Consider the following 16,443-nt stretch of genomic DNA (forward strand, 5'->3'; position numbering starts at 1 on the left):
CACGTACCAGTGGAGCACTGAGGAAATAACCTTCCTAGACCTAAAGATAAAGATCAACAAAGGAGAGATAGAAACCTCCACACACTTCAAGGATGTGGATAGCAACAACTATATTCACATGATGAGCTGCCACCATAACAACTGGAAGAGTAACATACCGAAGGGGCAGTTATTGAGAATGAGGAAAAATTGCTCACACCAAGAAAAGTGGGAAGAACAGTCCCAAGTGATTAAATCAAAATTCCTAGAGAGAGGATACACCGAATGGATGTTGGATCAGAAAATATCCGAAGTAGAGAAGATTGAACGCACAGATCTGATTAAATACAAGGCGAAAGCTAAAGAGGAGAAGAACGATTTCCTCGATATACCAATGATCACTGAATATAGTCAGAATAAGGATATTATTGAGAAAATCTTCAATAAGCACTGGGCTCTTCTGAAAGAGGATGAACTGATTGGTGAGAAATTACCTCCCAAACCTAGGTTCATATATAGGAAAACTAAAAATCTGAGGAATAGGATTGCACCCAGTATTCTTAAAAAAGAGAAAGCTGGAGTAAAAGATGTATTTGGGAAGAAGATCAGAGGATTCTTCCCCTGTCCGTCCTGCAAAGCCTGCAAGTGTGGAACTAAGTCTGCAACATTTAAATGTCATAATACAGGAGCAACACACAAGATCCATGACATGATACGATGCCAAGATAAAGGGATTGTATATATGCTACAATGCCCATGTGGCCTACAATATGTGGGCCAAACGTCAAGGCTTTTAAGAGATAGGATACGAGAACATCTGTTGCAAATTGAGAAGTGCAGCATGGAAACATCATTGTACAAGCATTTCACCCTAAAACATAATGGAAACATTAAAGATATGTCCTTCATGGGCATTCAGAAAGTCAACAAAGGATGGAGAGGAGGTGATTTTGAGAAAACATTACTCATTACAGAATCCAAATGGATCTTTACCCTTGACTGCCTCCATCCTAAGGGACTGAATAATAAAGAGGACTTTTCCCATTTGTTTAAAATCACATAAATCCTGCCTCATAAATGCCCTCTCGTCAAAACCCCCAGAAACACCAGTGTATCATGATCAGTTATCATCGATGAAACATCGAATTAAGGTATACTCTAGATAAACCTTCTGTTTATTGCAGCTCTTTGCAGCCCACTAAAGTCGTATGTGCCCACTACTAGAACAACTAGAGCCCTACACTTTCCATAAATAACTATTCCCACTAAGGAATATCGTTATGTAGTATACTAGATAACTTATCTATGTATATAGCCGCTAAGGCGATATAGCTTATATGATTTTACGTCTCTAGATTCGAAGACCCTGAGGGGCATACTCTGCAATACACATACAATGTGCAAGGTCATGGTTTCATGTATATATTTACGACCACTGTTTTATTATATTTCCGAGATACATACCAGTCCCCTCTAGTGTAGGCTGACCATATTGCCGCTTTAAAAAGGGACACATATGAAAAATACATGTGTCAGGGCTGTTTTCAGGGCTGTTTAAAGAAATGGTTTTGTATAAGAACCCTGACATATGTATTTTTCATATGTGTTCCTTCTTAAAGCGGCAATATGGTCAGCCTACTCTAGTGCCATACCATCAATTATTTTATCTCCACAAAGTTTGATTAAGGCTTATGAGTCTATAAGCTAGCTCCCTATTTTCTCCATGTTTAATCAAGAGACAGTTCATTAATCACCACCAATAGGGTCATATGAGTTGTCGTGACGCCAAGACCTAGTCAATGCCGTTCTTCGGCCATATCTGATCATAGTTCAACTATCTAAATTTGCCTAGATGCGTATTTCTCTAGCATTCAATGTGGTTTAGATACGGATCTAATGTGATCCACGGCCCCAGGTGCAAATTTCAGCAACTAACTAAATTCCACCCCAAACATGGTAGTGACGTCACGATTTTGGGGATTAAAATATTCGACCACCTATCTACATTGATCAATTCTATATTATATGTGGAATTACCTGAAATGAGGCTTTATGAGCTATTATAAGCCCACTTACCTTCATAAGCTATTTGTATAAGCTATTAATCTGGATGTTTATCTGATTACCATTTATTTCTATCTCTATCTATTTGTATCTGATTTGTTATGCTATCCAAATAGCCATCTCCCTTGTTTCTATAGTAACCCACTCAAGTAGTCATTTTTATTCACAACCTTTTTATTCACACCATTTGTATATACAGCTTGCAAGTGAGCTACAATTGATACACACAAGTGAATTTTAAAAGTTATTATATAATTTTTTATTAGATACATGTTATGTCTTTCTAATAGACACAAGATGATTATGTCCTTTTCTGTATAGTCCAGAACTGACATGTTTGTCCCATACATGTATCATCTTAGCCTGTCACGTTTATCCTAAAGTAAGGTCTGTCTGTTTCTAATAGATACAAGATGATTATGTCCTCTCCTATGTAGTCCGGAACTAATATGTTTGTCCCATACTACTACCCTGTATCATTTTAGCCTGTCACGTCTATTCTTAAGAACGGACCGGAAACAACTTTAAAATTTAGCGAAACCGGAAGTACAACTCCGAGGACATTCCGGAACCGGAAATGACGTCACATTTTGCCGTTATCGGAAATAACACTCCGTGGGCAATTGTCAACACTTCATATAGCATAATTACTCTCTAAAATAATTATCCAATCTCATTATGACAGATGAATCACTATAGCCATATCCTGGCACAATAAGTTGGGTATTTTAGAATTTTGCTAAAATCTGCTATACTATATGCAGATACACCGGAAGTGACATCAGTGTCCGTACCAACCGGAAGTCAACATCCGGTACTAACCTTGGTATTAAGTAACTATACACACATAACAGATATCAGGTAGACCACTTCCCTTCTCTAAGCTAACACAGATTAGTTGGTTAGGACTAATACAGGACCAATATAGGAATAGTATTGGAGAAAATGCCCTTACTATGAATACAATGCCCATACCCACAATGCAGAATACAGGACCAATATAGGAATAGTATTGGAGAAAATGCCCTTACTATGAATACAATGCCCATACCCACAATGCAGTCAACAGGAAGTGGGCGGAGCTTAAAGTTTTGGCGCAAAAATTCAATCTGATTATTGGCTACAATACCCTTTATAAGGACACATTCTCCTAAATAAACTCAGTCTTGATAAAGGCCTGACAGGGGCCGAAACGCGTCGACTGAGTATTGGTAAGCCTATTCCCTTTTATGTACAATTGTGTGAAGTTACCTGCACCATATTTGTCTTTGTATTTTAGGTGGATATCGTTTTTTGGGCCAAACTGGTTCAGTCTTTTAGTACGTTTTTTCACTCCTGTGGACACTACTTCTCCTCCTCTCCCACCCTCAAGGATTATCTACACTGTGGGATCACTACAAGGAATATCCATTTAGGTTTGGGTGACTATTTTTACTATTTGATATTTTTTCACTTTGCCTACACTGCATATTTTTTCTTTTCATTTTTTTCTTGTTCGCCACAGAATTACAACTCACTATTTTTAAAGACACCTTTGTTTTCATCACATTGACTCTGGATTTTTATATTTATATATTTTTATTTTTAACATTCTGGATTTTGAATTTTGGATTTTTCGCACTATTGAACACTTTTGGACACTAGTTATTTGATTTTATATGGTTTAACACCCATTACCCAGTCCCGTGCAATCTCAGTCTAGGACCGTTGAATATCTGTTGCTGATTATTTGTTGTCGACATTTTACACATTGTTTGTATAATTTGTACTGTTTTTATCTGTTATTTTATCTCATGGATCCATGATATATATTGTATGTTTTTAAACTGTTATTAAATTTCAACTGTAGTAAACTTACAGTGCTTTCCCATTTTGCTTTCCCCTTTTGCCTCCGGTTTGGTAGGCGCTTGGGGGGTCCCCTTTCTCCCTGCTATTATTTCACAGTAAAAAAAGTTTTTTGTTTTTTTTAAATGTATGTACACTACTGTTTTAGTAGATATGACTTGCACTGGTGTGACACTGTGCCCTGGCAGGACCTGGAGCGCACACGTGTGAGGGAAACTGACTGCTATTATTTCACAATAAAAAAGTTTTTTTTTTTTTAAATGTATGTACACTACTGTTTTAGCAGATATGACTTGCACTGGTTTGACACTGTGCCCTGGCAGGACCTGGAATGCACACGTGTGAGGGAAACTGACTGCTATTATTTCACAGTAAAAAAAGTTTTTTTTTTTTTTTTTAAATGTATGTACACTACTGTTTTAGTAGATATGACTTGCACTGGTGTGACACTGTGCCCTTGCAGGACCTGGAGCGCACACATGTGAGGGAAACTGACTGCTATTATTTCACAATAAAAAAGGTTGTTTTTTTTAAAATGTATGTACACTACTGTTTTAGCAGATATGACTTGCACTGCTGTGACACTGTGCCCTGGCAGGACCTGGAACGCACACGTGTGAAGGAAACTGACTGCTATTATTTCACAGTAAAAAAAGGATTTTTATTTTTTTTTTAAATGTACACTACCGTTTTAGCAGATATGACTTGCACTGGTGTCACACTGTGCCCTGGCAGGACCTGAAACGCACACGTGTGAAGGAAACTGACTGCTATTATTTCAAATTAAAAAAAGGATTTTTTTTTTTTTTTAAATGTACACTACTGTTTTAGCAGATATGACTTGCACTGGTGTCACACTGTGCCCTGGCAGGACCTCAAACCCACACGTGTGAAGGAAAATGACTGCTATTATTTCAAATTAAAAAAATTTTTTTTTTTATTTTAAATGTACACTACTTTTTTTAGCAGATATGACTTGCACTGGTGTCACACTGTGCCCTGGCAGGACATCAATTGCACACGTGTGAAGGAAAATGACTGCTATTATTTCAAATTAAAAAAAGTTGGTTTTTTTTTAAATGTACACTACTGTTACACCAGATATGAGTGGTGGCACTGGGCAAGTGGGCACAGTATACGCTGTGAGCCTGAGCTGGCAGGCAGGCTGCAATTAGATTACACAGGAAAAAAAAAAAGCAGACTGATGTTCTAGCCCTAAAAAGGGCTTTTTGGGGTGCTGTCCTTACAGCAGAGATCAGATGAGTCCTTCAGGACTGTAGTGGACACTGAATACACTAGCCTAGCTATCGATTTCCCTATTAAATCAGCAGCAGCTACACTGTCCCTCTTCTCACTAAGAATGCAGGCTCCGATTGAATCTAAAATGGATGCTGTCGAGGAGGTGGGAGGGTCTGGGAGGGAGTGTCTGCTGCTGATTGGCTGGAATGTGTCTTGTGACTTTGAGCTACAGGGTCAAAGTTTACTTAATGATGATGAATAGGGGGCGGATCGAACATCGCATATGTTCACCGTCCGCTGCGAACGCGAACATGCTATGTTCACTGCAAACTATTCGCGGCAGAACTGTTCGTGACATCACTATTGATCAGATCAAATTCTGAGTCTATATGTAAATACAAACTCAGATATACCTAAAAAAGGTCACTCCCAGGTGTTGATCAGATCAAATTTTGAGTTTAGACCGTTTGGAGTCCTTGTTTTCAACTTAAAAATCCAAAAGATCTCCTGTCTTGCAAGTGTTTTATCTCTATCCGCTCCTCTATGTCCAAATTGGACCTGTTCCACTATCGTCCATTTGAGTGTTTCTGGTCTTTTCTGATTGAAATCCCTAAAATGTCTGACTAGTGGTGTAGGCAGAGTGCCTGTTTTAATGTTGCCAATATGCTCCCTTATCCTTGCTCTGGTGTCCCTTGTAGTCATACCTACATTTTGGATTTTACATTCCATACATTTTAAAAGGTATACTACATATGATGTTCTACAAATGTAGCATTTATTGTGTATACACATTTCACCTGTCTTTTCATACCTGAACCCATCTCCTAATGATACATATTCACATGCTTTGCATGTGTGATTGTGGCACCTATATACTCCTTTCATAGTTATCCATGAGCTGGTTACGGGTTCTGTTGGTTTTAGGGCAGTGGGTGAGACCATGTTCCCTATTGTAACACCCCTTCTATAGGAGAACTTGCACCCCTTTTCCACTAGATCTGCCAGATCTTCATCAGCAGCTAGCATCTTAAAATGTTTATTGACTATCTTACAGACCTCATCAAACTGATCACTATAAGTCGTCAGGAAAAATGCTTGTTTAGTCACCTGGGACTAGTTTTTTTTCTCCTTTGTTTATTTCTCCTTTTCAGCAAATCCTTCCTGTCTAGGATTGCTACATAGTTCCTCACCCCTTGAACCATGGGTGCTGGATATTCCCTATCCTTCAATCTATTCAACAGGGATTCTGATTGATCTACAAACTGTGACCGTGTGGTACAGTTTCTCTTCACTCTGAGCATTTGGCCCTTAATAATCACCTTAAACACCCTGTTTGGATGGTTACTGTTGGCATGGAGAATTGTATTGTGATGGGTTTCCTATACATGTCCGACTTAACTATCCCTTTTTCCCCATCACTCTCCAGCCAATGTATTATCTAGGTAGTTCACCTTGTGTTTCTGGAATTTGTAGGTGAAACTAATACCTATATTATTTGAGTTCAGCCAATCCACTAAAAGGACAGCTGTGCCCTCATCTCACCTCCAGACAAGAATCAAATCATCAATATACCTTTTGTAAAAGATGATGTTCCATCTAAAGGGGTTACTATCCCCAAAGATGTTGGACAGCTCCCACCACCCCATAAATAGGTTGGCATAGGAGGGGGCAAACTTCTCCCCCTTCACTGTCCCAAATCTTTGGAGATAGAAACAATCCTCAAACTTAAAGAAGTTATAAATCAAAAGGAATTCTGTCACTCTTAGTATGAATGCACAGCTGCCCTCGTCATACAGCATTGATCTCTGCAGGAATTTTTTTTATGGCTTCCAGTCCCTTACTGTGTTGAACAGACATGTATAGCGCCCTAACGTCCACTGTAAGCCACGAGTAGGAATCTAACCATTCCATATCCTTGATAATACCCAAAAGATGTTTTGTGTCTCTTAAGTAGCTTGGGAGTGTAATCACTAGTGGCTGCAATATCTCATCCAGCCACTATGATAGTCTTTCAGACAAAGAGGCAATCCCACTTACAATGGGGCATCCCTCTATCTTGGAGGATTTTTTTTTGTGGATTTTTGGCAGGTGGTTAAAGATTGGGATGACGGGTTTCTCCACAATCAAAAACCTTGTTGTTTCATCATCTATATAACCCCTTCCATGCCATCATCCACAAGGTCTCTTAACTCCCTCAAAAATCATTTTGAGGCACTTAGCCGAATATACTGAGTATGGTCCTCTAGTTGTCATAGGGCTTCCTGTACAAAATGCCCCCTATCCATTACAACAGCAGATCCCCCTTTATCAGCTGATCTGATCACAAGATTCCTATTTTCTTTAAGGGACACTAGTGCCTCTCTCTCTTTTCTTGATAGATTCAATCTGCTTCTTTGGGGGGTCAAGTCATTCCTCTGACATTTAAGTTCTGTAAGGTCTCTTTCTACCCTCTTTTGGAAGGCAACTATGGTTTCTCCCCAATTGTGGATAGGGTAAAACTTAGACCTGTTCTTAAAGTGTGGGAAGACATTATTCCCTCCTACTACAACAGTGGAGCCTTCCTAATATAGTGTATCTAAGGCTATTCTATCACAATCCTCAGTGAAATCCAGATTATGCTCAGAATCTTGAACAATCTGTGTATCAACTTGTTGGTACCCTTCAGAGTGACTATGTTTATGGATCTTGTGTAGTATTATGTTTCTTATCATTTTATTCACATCTAGTAATGTGTTAAAAAGATTAAAATTATTGGACGGTACAAAACCAAGCCCCAAGCTCAAGACCTTCTTCACTGTCTCTGATACTATGTAGCTTTAGAGGTTAACTACACTTTCTACTGGTACTTTGGGTACTGTGACTGATGACCCCTCCTCAAGGGGTAGCGGTTCTGCTGATTCTCCCCCCCCCCATATAGGTGCCTGCTGTTGTGTACTTCCTCTAGGAGCATGTCAAATTCTAGATAACTAGACTTATAGTAGAAAGCTCTAGGCTAGTCCCTAGTTTTTAAGCAGGTATGTAGCATAGCATGGATAGTGAGGTACATATGCTTAGAATATAAATAGGTATTCCACATATAAGAAATATAGAAACACATGCTCTGAAGGAAAATATCATATTACACTCAACAGTAAGGCTCCCATAGATATTAGTATAGAAGGTTGTGCATATGTAATGGCATGAAAATATATGTTGGTATATTTTTGCATCTAGGGGTGTAGGCAACAATGGGATTTTATGAGCCTCACATATAAATAGATATATAATAAAAAGATAAACTCCAAAAATGTATACAAAAATGACAGACTGTATCACATAGCTGGGTCACAGAACATTAAGTGCCTGAGATAACATCTCTTATAGCATAGGGATATAAATGTAATGCCCCTTCTACACATTGTAAAAAGTTGTGCCATAGAGGCTGTCTTGAATAAATATAAGCTAAGTGTAGTTTCTTATATGAACAAAGGAAAATACTATGTGAAAAGGTTCCCTATATAATACCTAGCGAACCATATAGAGGGTATGATTTTGCATAGACAGGGAATATATCTAATGGGTATAGAGTCTGACTTGATTAATATAGATAGTCCTTAGCACAGAAGTCCAATTAAACAAATGTGAACATATAAATATAATAACATAGAATAGACCAACAAGGTTATAATTGAAATCTATAAATTCAATTAACAACAACTAGTGAGATATGAACCCACCGAGCTCAATTTGTAACATAGATAGGACATTTAAAAAGTGGTAGAAATAGCTAGCTTCTTGTTCCTATGATAATTATATACCCTCCAGAGACTATAATATGAAACTTGTTAAGTGAGAGGGTCCTATAAAATGTTATGGTATAAACTCTATACTGTGTTGGAATTATTCCTGTGATTGCTAAAATAGCACACCTCACAAAAACAAAACTACTTAAAGGCATATGTAAATAAACAGATATACTGGTGTAAATACATGTATATATCATCTCAATGCCCCCTAAATAACCTGGAATCGTTTAACATGGTGGCTCTGATCTTGATCAACTAACACCATTTAAGCTGTGGGGAGATGAACAGCAATAGCTGATACTAAGGTGAGCATAGGACTTAATTTCAATAGGAATCAAATTAGCTGCTGACTATATACAGCATTAATATGACAATGCAGGGAACAGGTAGGACAATAGATGAACCTTATATCAATCATGAAGACATAGTAGGAGCTTCTCTTTGCATAAGCCCTAGTCTACAACTAGCAGAAGTATATAGCTAGAATATTAATAGTGTAGGGTTTTAACAGTATAGCTGTAATAGACCTATTAGCAAACCTCTGAGTGAAAAAATTGTACTGACAATACTCCATATTATCAAGAGCACCTTATTATCATTTGTGGTATTGCTGAATTGCATAAAGAGATGTAAGAACATTTTGAAAGCTCCATATTTATGTATCCTGTTGCTAAATAACAATTTGACTTGTACGTTATATATATATCTCTAAGTAAGTACCTCCATGTTGGAAACCATTTACATGGGGTAGGATATGCTTATGAGTTTAAGTGGAGCTGGTTGGCTTAATAGATGCAAAAGAGATCGCTTTTAAGCTGCATCAGCTACATAACGCTGATTACCCTATTGAACAAGTCCCCAGAAGAAATCTGTAAACCTTTTATGCCTCGTTAGGGGGATTACAGGGCACCTCTGTAGCAGACGACACAATAAAATTAATAAAACACATCCTGAAATCGTCCAAATTGTGAAAATCACCATAAACACATATGGTATACTCATAAAAGTTTTTACCTCACTATCCGACACCAGATCAAAGATTGCAGGGGGCAAAGTAAAGAAGATCAATAGCTTGGTGTGTCATTCTCACCGCTGTAACTCTTCATACCCTGTGACTACCACAACTTTCGCCAAAGGCATTCTCATATTTGCCCAGCTTTGCGACATCAGATAGAAATTGTGAGAGCCTATAACTGCGCATTACCTTAGCGCTTGCACAATCAGGCAGGCCTCTGGCAGTGTATCTGCTCCATCGGATTCTGGGCTCGGTATCTCTCTATAGTGGCTCCCCACAAACATGCTCAGCATGTCCTCTTCTTTGTGTCCCTGCTCAATTAAGTGGGACCGGCTGGCCGGTTCTCTCCGGTGTTGCGTAGGGCTATTAGCGTCAGGGACCTGCTTATGTGGGGATCACTGCAGCAAAGCTGCATCTTCAAGTGTGTACAAAGAAGGACCTTCAGTTGAGACTTGAATGCCAGGCTGTTTCATGTTAGCGTTTGGGGCAGAGGTAGGTTTTTAACCATTATTGCCATTGTCAGGTACGACATACTCCACTGCTCCTGTACTAGCCTCCTTAAAAGGACTGGGTGGGTATGTTACCTGCGGCTGCTCTGCTACTTTCTTACACCTGTGGGACTCAGAATAAAATGCCTGTTGTATGACATTGCAGAGTTGAATTCTATGTTCCTCCAGAATTGAGATCAGATAAGCAATACATATCTGGATGTTCTCCATTGCTTAGTTAGAGCTGAAATAATAAAGTAGAGTCAAAAGTCCTTAGTGTCTGTGCACTGTATACCCGGCTTACAAGATACTGGAGGAGTTGTTGAAAGCCTCTCACTAAGGAGACTGCCTTAGGCCTCAATGCTCCGGATCGGTTGTCAGAGGTGGTATGCTGAATATTTTGGTAACTTCCGAATACAGCTTGATTTGCAGACTGTGGCTATTAGGCTGAAATATCTAGATGGTCTTCTTAATCACGGATAATAGACAGATTATTTGTGAACCACAGAGAGCAACCAATATTGTCAAGGACCAATTTTTATATCTCTAGAGGATGGTAATAAAAGACAAACTGTACACAGATGGCAACCAAAGCCAAACAGGTACCTGAACGAGGCGCCACGTGATGATAAGATCTATATATATGTAAATAAAAAGGTCATAAAAAGATATCCCCAAATGGGATGTGCAATGATGAGTAAAAAATGTGCAATTGGCTCCAATAGTCACAATCCGAGGCACATATATATCCTAATCATCAGTGTATGTATAACTTTGTGGTGCATATGGTTCAAATTCACATATATAATGTATATAATAACATACCTGATACATATGCTAGTTAACATACATAAACACAAATACAAATGTAAACTGGAGGATAAAGTGGAAAGTCCAAAGATATATAATCGAATAAGGAAGTCCTGCTAATATGATTTGCTTCAATCTCAAAACAATAATCCAAGGCTGGAGGCAGCTCCTCTAGAATGTCACGCCACGACACAGGAAATGATGATCTAGAAAGGAGAAGATAGAGGGCGCCACATAGTGCAAATCAGACTTTTACACAAAGGATATTAGTAGATATTAGGAATCCTACTCACGTGGTAAAAAAGCACTAATGTGCAGTATAAGCAGTCCGGAACCAACCGGTCGTCCGGTAGACCCATTGATGATACGATCAAAAGATGGAGTCCTCGTCCCACCAGGGAGAGTCCAGAGATCCCAGGTACCATAACCGTGAGTAGAAGGCCCACGAGAGACAGAAGGCAAAAGGCAACAGTTCAGGGTGGAATCTTGGAACTGTTCAGGCCTGAACAGTTCCAAGATTCCACCCTGAACTGTTGCCTTTATGTTTTTAAAACGTTCATGGATTAAGACATTTGCATAACCTAGGAAGAAAGATATTTTACTGAACTATGTAAAGCAATATATTTTATGACCAAATTTCTGATGATTCTTTTGATGTAGAGTTTCAGCATTGTTTGAAACATATTAGGAAAGCTAATGCTATCATTGGTGATGTTATAGTTGACATTATTAAAATCAATAAAAAAAAAATATGATTTTAACCAGAAGAGCCTTGTGGCTGAAGTCTGTCAGCAGTCATGGATTTAAGACCTAGACTTTTATATCTTCATTGCCAAGAAAATATTTTATTTGATCTTTACTTAGATGCTATTGTCTCAGCTGTGACTGGAGGTATCTTCCTCAAGATAAGCAGCCTAAGGGAAACAAAAAAGTTTATAGTTGCTTTCATTCATTTTCAATCAAAGGTCATTGTCTACTAACCAGTCCAAAGAGCCTTCTTCCTCTACTAAGTCTACATGAAGGTGTGTCCCCTAATTCAGATTATTTTCTGGTAAAGGTCAGATTATGCCTTTTTCAGTAGGCCTGGTCTTAATATATGCAGGACCTTAAGGTCTATATATAGTGAATCACTAATACAGATTGATTTCAGATTAAGGCCTCCCAGAGGAAGGTTTCTTCTGTCCCATGTTCCAATGAATACTGTAAAGGTGTAAGCCTTTTTTTTTCATTGTACTATGGATCATGAGAGTAATAGTTCCTAGTCCAAAACAAGGCCAATGTTCTTATTCAAATCTGTTCATAGTTTCCAAGAAAGAGGGAACTTTCAGACCAATTCTGGATTTAAAGTCATTAAACAAATTTCTTAGGGTTTCTGTTTTCAAAATGAAAATATTTCAAACTATTCTTCCTCTTGTCCATCAAGGACATTTATGTCCACAATAGATTTGAAGGATGCTTACCTTTATATTTCTATTTAGGATCATAATCAATTACTTGCATTGCCTTCCAGGGAAAACATTTTCTGCTTGTTTTTATTTTTTTCCATTTGATCTCGCTTCCAAATTTTTTTTACAAAAGTTCTAGAATTGGTTTTGTCCACAATTTGAGCTCAAGATATTTTGATGATTTCTTATCAGCACAATATCTTGGTACTAGCTCTAGCTTTGCCTTTAGCAGTATCTCTATTCTAACATACATTTGTTTTTTCTGTGCAATCATAGCTGGAGAATCAGTGTTTCAAAGAATGACAACATTGCAGTATAACATATGTGAAACTAAAGTCTCTATACAATCCTCTTGTTGCTATCTGTTTGGAAGTTCTTTGCCTAATGAGTGTGGCCTCAGTTGCATTCACATTCTCTCATTTTCAGAGACCTTTTTAGTTATGCATATTTTTCAGTAGTGCAAGGACAACTCTCTTTTTTCTTGAAGGATCATTTTGTATCCAGCTACAAGGAATTCTCTATCCTGATGGATAGAGAAAAATTAAATTTCCTAGAGCAACTTTTATCCATCCAACATGGTCAATAACCACAACAGATACAAGTCTCTTGGCTTGGGGTGCAGTATCAGAGTCCTTGAGCACAGGGAGTGTGGGTTTGCTCTGGAGGCGAGGTTACCAGTCAACCTCCAAGAATTGCATGCTATCTTCAGGACTCCCCTCAACTGGAAATTTTCCTTCATTTCCAATCTGACAATGTCACAGTGGTGGCATTCATCAATCGCAAAAGGCGAACTTGCAGTTCTCTATCAAAGAAGTCTATCATATCCTATCTTGAGCAGAGAAGAATATTTTCACAATTTCTGCCATATCTCATGGATTATCAAATGTGAAGCAAATTATCAGAGTCATTGACCTCTTCATGTAGAGGAATACTCTTTACATCAGAGGAATAGTCTTTACACCAGATTGAAGAATGATGGGGTTTGCAAGAGATAGACCTAATAACTTATTGTTTGGATAACAAACGTTCAAGGTATTTGTCAAGACACAGGGATCCCCAAGAGGAGTCAGTAAATGCTCTAGTAGCTCCCTGATTATTTTAACTTATTTGCATTTTGTTCTCCAACAGTTCTTCTGCCTAGAGTGATATCTCAATATCATCTGTAATTTTGATTGTTCCAGCTATGCCACACAGACCTTGGTATATGGATCTGATGCTGATGTCCTGATTCCTCCATAGCCTCTTCCTCTAAAGCACAACATTCTCTCTCAAGGTCCTCTATATCATGAAGACTGTGAGTCTCAAAACTTGAAAGCTTGAAAAATTAACACCATTTTCTAAGCTGATAAGGTTGAATAAACCTTATTACAAGCAAATAATCATGTTAGTAGAAAAATATATCACAAGATTTGGTTATTTTTTATTTTTATTGGGGAAAAATGGCTTCAGTTGACATTTTGGGATTCTTTAATTTTAACAAGAGGGTTTGAATAAGAATTTATCAACTAGTTATTTAAAAGATCTAATTTCAGCTCTGCCTGTTTTATTTCACAAAAAGATCTATTTGACATCTGGAATTTTGCTCAGGCCTTAATTGGGATCTGTCCTGTTATAAAGCCCATTTCTCCACCATAGACTTTCGAACCAATGCATTCTCTAGAGATCTTGGAATTTTTTTTTGTACTAGCAATTTGTTCAGCTGGAATAACTTCTGAGTAATCAGCTCTTTTCAGTAATCCTGCTTTTCTTATTTTTCTCCAAGATAAAGCTGCTTTTAAGAACAAATTTGATTTATTATATAAGGTTGTCTCTTCTGATAATATCAATCTAGATATTATAGTGTAATTTCTTTGTCCTAATTTGAAAAAAAAAAAATCCAACATACTACAAAAGATTCAATTGGATCATTATTTTCTACAGTCCATGTAAAGGCCAAAGAGGCCTCAGCTGTTGCACCTGATTCACAAACTTTACTTCGAGACAGGTAAGTCTCCTCTAAAACATATTACAGCACATTCTACCAAATCTGTTTCTGCTTCTTCTGTTTTCAGGAATGAGGTTTTTGTTGAGCAAATTTGCAAGGCAGCAACATATTCATCCTTGCATCCTTTTACTAACTTCTACTATTTGATTTTTTTTTCTTCTTTGCAAGGGGCCTTTTGTAGAAAAGTTCTCTAGGCAGCAGTGTCTGGAAAATACATGTCTGTTTTTATAAAAATATAATTTATGCTAACCTGATAAATTATTTTCTTTCCTGGCATTGAGAGTCCACAAATCCATTAAATTACTAATGGGAATTCAACTCCTGGCCACCAAGTGGAGGCAAAAAACACTCCTGCAGAGCTTCAAGTATCATCCCACTTCCCATAATCCCCAGTCATACAGCCGAGGAAACATGGAAAGAGAAGAGGACCCAAAGGGTATAGAGGGGCCTGAAGTTTAGAAAATAGCAAAAGCCATCATAAGAAATAAGGGTGGGTTGTGGACTCTCCATGCCAGGAAAGAAAATAATTTATCAGTTAAGCATAAATTATGTTTTCTTTCCAATGGCATGGAGAGTCCATGAATCCATTAAATTACTAGCGGGAACCAATACCCAAGCTAGAGGACACAGAATGGAATGGAAGGAGAACATAAACAGAAGGCACCACCGTTTTGAAGAAATTTCCTCCCTAAAGAAGCCTCAAATTAGGCAAAAACTTAAAATCTGTAAAATTTGGAAAAAGTATGCAACAAGAACCAAGTGGCCACCATGCAAATATGTTCCACAGAAGCATAATTTTTAAAAGCCAAAGAAAAAGAGACAGCCCTACTGGAATGAGCCGTAATTCTCTCAGGAGGCTGATGAGCCAACCGAATAACACTTCTAGGCCAAAAGAAAAGAGTAGAAGAAGTGGCCTTCTGACCCTTCCGTTTACCGGAGAAAATGAAATGACAAAAAGGGAAGACTGACGAAAATCCTTAGTATCCTGCAGATATAATTTAAGAGCATGCACATCATCCAAATTGTGCAACAAACACTCCTTCTGAGAAGGAGGATTTCGACATAACTTAGGAACGACAATTTCTTGATTAATATGATGGTCTGAAACAACCATAGGAAGGAAACCCAATTTAGTAAGAAGGACCGCCTTATCCACATTAAAAATAAAGTACGGAGGGTCACACTGTAAAGTCGAATGCTCTTAGACTATACAAGCAGAGGAAATAGCAAAAAGAAACAAAACCTTCCAAGACAATAATTTATTGCCAACAGAGTGCATAGGCTCAAACAAAGCCTGCTGCAGAACCCTAAGAACAAGATTAAGACTCCATGGACCCGTACCTTCGAAGCTTGGCATTTAGATGAGACGTCATCAGATCCAACTCAGGAACTCCCAACCTGAGAAATATCAATGAGAATACTTCCGGATGAAAAGCCCACTCCCCTGGATAAAAAGTCTGCTTGCTCAGAAAAACTGCTTAGCAATTGATCACCCCTGGGATGTGGATAGCAGAAAGGTGACAATTGTGAGTCTCTGCCCACTGAAGAAAGTGAATCACCTCCTTCATAGCCAAAGAGTTCCTCCTTGGTGGTTGATTTATGCCACCGAAGTGATGTTGTCCGATTGGAATCTGATAAACTGGAGCAAACTCAGTTGAGGCCAAGCTGTCAAATCATTGAAGATTGCTCTCAACTCTAAGATATATATAGGGAGGGAAGACTCCTCCAGAGTCCAAAGTCCCTGAGCTCTTAAGGAACCCCAAACTGCTCCCCAGACTGAAAAGCTGGC

The sequence above is a fragment of the Bombina bombina genome, chromosome 3 (genome assembly GCF_027579735.1).
Source record: "Bombina bombina isolate aBomBom1 chromosome 3, aBomBom1.pri, whole genome shotgun sequence".
NCBI lineage: Eukaryota > Metazoa > Chordata > Amphibia > Anura > Bombinatoridae > Bombina > Bombina bombina.